The sequence below is a fragment of the Archocentrus centrarchus genome, unplaced genomic scaffold, assembly GCF_007364275.1.
Source record: "Archocentrus centrarchus isolate MPI-CPG fArcCen1 unplaced genomic scaffold, fArcCen1 scaffold_55_ctg1, whole genome shotgun sequence".
NCBI classification, from domain to species: domain Eukaryota; kingdom Metazoa; phylum Chordata; class Actinopteri; order Cichliformes; family Cichlidae; genus Archocentrus; species Archocentrus centrarchus.
This window is the reverse complement of record NW_022060277.1, coordinates 1,075,240-1,082,221: the sequence shown is the minus strand read 5'-3', so window position 1 is coordinate 1,082,221 and position 6,982 is coordinate 1,075,240.

Sequence of the window (6,982 nt, the reverse complement as noted above, 5' to 3'; positions counted from 1 at the left end):
AGCAGCTTCAATCTTTAGAGAAATCCTCTTACTGCTCTGCAGATGCTCAGCCAGCTCCTCCTGCTTCATTCTCCTCAGGAAGTCCAGTGTGATCTTCACTAATGCCTCTCTGCTGCTCCTCCTCTGCTCTTCATCCTCCCTCTCTAAGCATTCTGGGTAATCTGGACTCAGGATCTTCTGGATCTTCTTCAGCTCGTCCTTCACAAAAGTGATGATGTTGTCCTCCAGCAGCTGGAACACAATACTTTATGAATGAGCCAATCAGACTGAAATCATGGAGCCAAACATCAGATCCATGTTGGACACACTGACGATCCACTGGTCTCCAAAGAGCAGCATGGAGATGACTGTGAGCAGAATAGATGTAACAGTAGTTGTTGTACATGTACAGACCTGAAATATGGAGTCCAGCTGTGTTTGATGCTGCTGGGCAGACTGACCACTGGGACCCACTGAGCTCTGCTGGTCCACTCTGTGGAGGAACCATCAAGAATGAGTTCAAGCACAGGGTAAAGATGCAGTCAGTGATATTTGGACAGAAACAGTGACTCAGTGACTCCCTGTAGCTGTAAATGTTCTTCATCCAGCTGATCCCACTGAGAACCAACAGCTCAGCTTAGTGTGCTGCTTTGAGTCTCAGAGCTCTGCTGAGCATCAACAACTTCTGAGCCAAAAGCTTCAAAATCTCATGTTGGAAACCTGATGTTTTACAGACAGAACCTCGAGCACTTGATGGAATACCTTTGACATAAAGCTGAATTCCAATCAGGATCATTGGGAGCAAAAGCCCAGTTATGAATGAGGAAAAGCCCAAATGAAGTGCTAACAGGTCCTCTTTAGGATCAACAGCTCAGGAAGACTCAGCCCTCTGAGATGTGATTAGTTCCTCCCTCAGCTCAACATCCTCAGATCAATGAGATGATTTTAGCTCCCAAACTTCATCATCTGCCCTTCAGGACTCGACTACAGAGCTGCTAACTAGCTCTGATTCAGCTGTTTCCTGATAGTAAACCATGCATGTATGTGAGAGCTTCAAGTCTCAGCTGTTTGTCATGACAGAGGCAGCTACACTACAGAGGCTGAATCCATATGGTTACCTGGTTCAGACCCCACAGAGCTGTCTGATGCTCTGGGTGTAGGAACACCTTTTTACCATCAAGGTCACTGCCAGGATCAGACTTTTCCCCTCCTGTGACCAAACCAACCAATCAGGAGGTTTCACATCCCTGTATTAAAGCATTACCACTCACAAAGGTTTCATTGGATAAGAGCAACACAAAATGTGACCTGGATCAGACTGTGAGCTGCTACAAAGCCACTGAGGGTCAATAGTTTAAACTGTGAGTCAGGACTCTCAGAGGAGCATGGCATCTCCTCTTCATCAGCAGTAGGAGTTGGTACTGTACACAATCAGGTCCACAGGTCAGGCTTCCTGCTTTTTACCTAAACTGGGTCAGTCAGCTACAACGTGGCTTCTTCCAATAACAACAATTCATTTGGTTTTCCAGCTCTTCCAGAAGGATCAGCTCCTGGAGCTGCTCTTTAGTCTCCACTTTCTGGGAACTACAGCTGCACCATTATAGCCAAAATCATAACCACCATTATTTTGTTCAGTACTGAGATCAGGATTATTTGCTATAATATACATGATCGGACCAAAACCTAACACACAATTGATCCCACAGGGCGCTGCTTTCACTTTTATAGATACAGTCACTAATTACAGCAGCTGGTCCATGACAGGACACTGGGGGATCCTCGCCTGGTCCATGACTATAATCAGGACCCCCTTCAATGACGTCCTCAGTGCAGCCATAGGTGGTAACGCCCCCAAGGAGTGTGCAGGAAAACCGGGCATAATGTCTTCCACCAGGGGGCGCTGCCACAGTGGAAGCTCATTTATTTCCTGCCTGCCTTCATGCCTTTAAATTTGCCCTGACCTTCAATAATGATCATGAATCAGTGGTTAGCACTGTCACCTCCAAAGAAAAATGATTTCCAGAGAGGAGAACATATCTTTGGTCTGGAGGGTTTTTCCTGCAGCCTTTGTTTCTCTCTGTGTTTAGTGGACACACGTCTTCCACAGAAGATTGATGGTCACTTGTAGAGACACCATGAAAATGCTGCCTGTACTTTTCTGCCACAAACTCATAAAGTGGTGAGACAGCAGCTTCAACAACACTGTGAGAGTCTGAGCTCTGCTCTAAGCTCAGTGATCAATGAGCCTCCAGAGCTTTACCATCTAGAGCTCAGAGTAAGAGTGAGGTGCAGCTCTTTGGATCCTCCAGCTCTGTCCTTTCACTCTGCTGCAGCTCTCTCTCCTCCTTCAGTGGCTGAGTCACCTGATCCACAGAGCCAATCAGACTCTTCAGCCAGTATTTCCTGTTCAACCAGAGCATTCATGATTTGTGAATAATGATGCAGCAGTGATGTGAGTGCTGAGCTGTGACATGGAGAAGAGTCATGGACAGTTAGAGATGGTCATCTCACCTCTGAGCTTTGGTCTGGCTCTCATGTTCCCCACACAGAGTGGTTTTAGAGGGAGGGACTCCCTCCTCTCTGTCCTCACACTGATCCATGCTGCTGAATTCACATCAGCTCACACACACTTTCTACCTTCACCTGCAGAGGAAACACACATCATTGATGCTCACATCAACTGACAGCTGCAGAGCTCATGTCTGATGTGTTGGACTAACATCCACTCCATGTGAGACACAGCTTTCATCAGTTAACTACAAAAAGTGTCCCAGAGAGCCGATTTCAGCCTCCAAATGCCTCCATTCCTGGAGTCCTACAAACCAACAGGTCCAACATGACTGTAGAAATGCAGAGAGCAGCTTTATTTCAGGAACAATGCCCAGGACCAAGCTGCTGCTGACAGAGGCTTCACACTCTGACTGCTAGCAGATACCTGCTTTCAGCCTCAGACCTACGCTGACTAAGGTCAAAGGTCACAGGAAACTAAAGGAATCCTGTGATGCTGCTGGGAGTTCTGGTACAGACTAGCAGCATTTAGTGATTTAGCTCCAGATTGAATCCTTATTATCTGCTCCACTCAGCGCTGTTTCCCTCTGACAGCAACAACATTCAGCAACACTTTATTGATGCTGGTGAAATTATGAACAGGCATCAGTGCGGTCACCGATACTGTCCTTCAGGCTCTCAGCAGCTGCACCGGAAGCTGTTTTTCTCTCCAAACAAAGCCACAGAAATGTCCTTTAAAGAGCAAATATTCAACGGCTGGATTTGTTGGCACACACACTCTTTCACCGTCACCAGATAATCCGGTACACCGACCTCAGGCTCACGGCCTCGGTGCTCCAGCTGTGAGTCCGTTTAAGGATGAAGTCTCATTCTATCAGACTGGCCCCAAATACTACAATACCCATGAGGCCCTGCTGCAGGAACCCTGTAAGTGAGGACATGAATGTGACATCTCCGTTCTTCATGTGAGGCAACAAGTTGCTGAGAAACAGATTTGCTGAGAGCCTCTAAGGTTCAGAGGAGGGATGCAGCATCCTCTTCTCACTGAGTCACAGCCCGGCTCCAAAGTCTGAGCCAAAGGAGGGACAGCACACAGTCTGGAGAGGATGGAGTGGAGATGATGCTCAGAGTCTGGATGAAGCCCACAAACCACACAGGAGTGTGTGTCTGTCAACACATCAGTGTGTGTGTGTGCAGAGTCTGAGTGAGTGTGTGAATGGGACTAAACATTAAATCCAACAAGGAGCTGAGGGAGTCAGCCAGCCAGGGAGGGAGAGGATTTTCCAGGGCTGTGCCAGAATTCCCAAACATCCCGAGAATCCGAACTCAGCCTCCAAATGTGAGCGAGGAGTCCAGCTTAGGAGAGCTTTAGGATGAGAGCAGATGGCTGGACTACGGAGCAGATGAACAGGTTAGTGAGCTGTGCTGAAACTCCTCTGATGGCTGCTGTGATGTGGACTGTATGAAGAAGGACATGAGTGACAGACAGCTGCTCCAGGATCAGCAGGAGGGGCGGAGTTAGAGGGAAACTCAGAGTGTGATGAAGAAAAGCTGCCAGCAGCTCAGATCCCAGGTCAGGAACTGCTCCACACTTTAAGTTGGCTCTTTGTGGAGCAGCAAACTGGGAGTTTTCCTCCTCTCAGGAGTTTCCCTGAAGCTGCTTCCTGGAACAGAGTCCAGATGTGAGCTGTGACTGTGTGGATGCAGCTGTGTGCTTCCACAGTCACACTGACGTGTGTTTGGAGAGAGGCTGAAATCCTGGAAGGATCCACAGGATCAGCTGGACACAAACAGCTGAGTGTGACCTTTGACCTCACAGAGACAAACTTGGCAGTGAGCCACACCCACTGCCTGCACATGTCCCACTCTGCTGGTGGCATCCGCAGGCTGTTTCTTTCAGCTGTAGTATTGTTGTATTTGGAGGCAGTGAGGAGCTCTCCTGTAAGGTGAGCACAGCTGTCCAGTATAAATCTGTGTGTGACATCATCAAATATGGTGCTGCAGGTCATGTACCTGGGTGCATCCTCCACAAACCTGCCATTAACTGCTCCGGCTTTCTTCCAAGCATCAGCTGAGAAGTTTGGTTTCCACTGAGCTAAATGTAGATTCAGCTAAACTCTTAGATATTCCCAAACCATGAAGAACTCAGTCATTTATGGATTCACTGCTCTCAGTCACTCTGCTCACTGCTAACCTCGCTTTGGCTCTATTTAGGTGTCAGTTATTGTCATAAACATCTTGAGAATTTGAGCCTGGAAGTAAAAACATGGAACAGTACAGATTTATTTTTATATATTTATATTTTTTAGGGTATGTGCTTCTGGAAGAATGGTCAGAAATTCCCATAAACACTCCTAAACCTGTGGAAAGCCTTCCCAGAAGAGCTGAAGCTGTGCAGCTGCAGAGGGGGGGCCACATCATATTAAAGCCTCTGATTAGGGATGGATGTTACTCAGGTTCATGTGTGAGTGAAGGCAGACGAGTGAGTACACTGTAGTACTGACAGTAAAGTTACTGCTGAGTAAAAGGTATTTATTTGACACATTTACATACTGATCTTTAATCAGAGTAATGTAACTCTATTATTTGATCAAAGTAATCATAAATCACCTTTTCAGCTCACAGAGGTTTTTTCCTTTGAAATCCTTTCAGTAATTATATGAACAATGTTTTAAAACAAATCTTTGAAAATCAATACTGAAATGATCAAAGTGAAACCTGCTGAAAAATTGGGAAAGTTTCCAAAGTTATGAATTGAATTTAAATGAAGTCATAACTTAAATCAAAGGGTTGTTCAGTGAGAATGTTTCTCTGATGGTAAAGAAATCATCATTAAAAATAAATGAATGTAACAGGTTGCACCTAATTTAGCAGCTGACAAATAAAACCTATAATAGAAATGATCCCATTGATGCTGAGCTGAGCCAATCGAGCTCTCAGAGTTTATTACAGATTATTGATCAATACTAAGAGAACATTTAAAGAGAGAAGTGTAGTGCTATCAACACTGATGGCATCATTCACTTTTGTATACATGTCCGGTTATGGTTAGGTTGTTTGTTCACCGTCTTTAATGTTGTGATTCATGTAATGGTCGCGGTCTCTTTAAGAGTCCCGATGACGTTTTTTTGCTGTTGGTGTTTTTTGGCTAGCTTTTTTCCTGTGTTAATAAACACGACTCACTGAGTCTTAAAGTGAGAAGTTTCCCGTTCGTTTTTCCACGCAAGGTTAACTTCCACACTGGTGACCCCGACGTTTGTTACTGGACGTATCCAGATCACCATGACCGCCAACGCTGTGTCTCTCAAGCTACCCGAATTCTGGGAATCGTCTGCTTCAGCCTGGTTTGCTCAGACTGAGGCACAGTTTGCCTTGCGCCAGATAACCGCCGACGAAACTAAATACTACTACGTGGTATCGGCCCTGGGCAGTTCTACGGCATCGAGAGTGGTGAGCCTTCTTACTCACCCTCCTCCAACAAGAAAGTATGAAACTCTGAAGGAATACTTACTGCAAACATTCGGACTGTCCGGCGCCGAGAGGGCCAATAGGCTTTTTTCTCTTCAAGGGCTCGGTGACAGCAAGCCCTAGGAGCTCATGGACCGCATGCTCGCTCTGCTCGGTGACAATAAGCCGGATTTCCTTTTCGTACACCTTTTCCTGCGCCAACTGCCTGCCTACGTGAGAGCCGCTTTAGCCAACACTGTCAGCACTGATTGCAGAGAACTGGCTGCGGAAGCCGACAAGTGCTTCCTGGCTAGTCAGCAGCCTTGCGCGGCTGCCTCCCTCCCTGCCGGTGATTTCTCCGAAGTACGGAATGATCACACGCTCGTCGCAGCAGCAGCCCCGCGTTGGCAGCCGTCTTCCGGTTTGTGCTACTACCATGCCAGGTTTGGCTCCAAGGCCAAACGATGCCGCTCTCCCTGCAGCTTCAGCGGGGTGGGAAACGCCAAGGCCGGCGCTCGTTAGTGGCTGTGAGTGTCGGCCATGCCGGCAGGCTGCCCTTCATCCACGACTCCATTTCCGGCCGGCGTTTCCTCTGCGACACAGGGGCGCAGCGCAGTCTCCTGCCTGCTTCACAAGTGGACGTTGTAGCTGACACCCACGGCCCCCCCATGGAAGCCGCTAATGGCAGCCCCATCCGTACGTACGGCACAAGACATGTTGAACTGTGTTTTGGGGGGCAACGCTTTGGCTGGGACTTTGTGACTGCCAAAGTCGCTGTTCCCCTCTTAGGGGCAGATTTTTTGTGTGCATATGGGCTGTTGGTGGACGTTAAAAATCAGCGCTTGATCAACGCCGTTACCTTCTGCTCTTATGCATGCACGCTCGGAGCCTCTGACGCAGTACACCTCTCCAGCCTGCTCTCTGTCACGGACAGTTTCCAGCATCTGCTTGCTGAGTTTCCAGCACTCACACAGCCCACCTTCTCCTCTTCCACAGCCAAGCACGGTGTCGAGCATCACATTGACACCACTGGCCCGCCTGTATACGC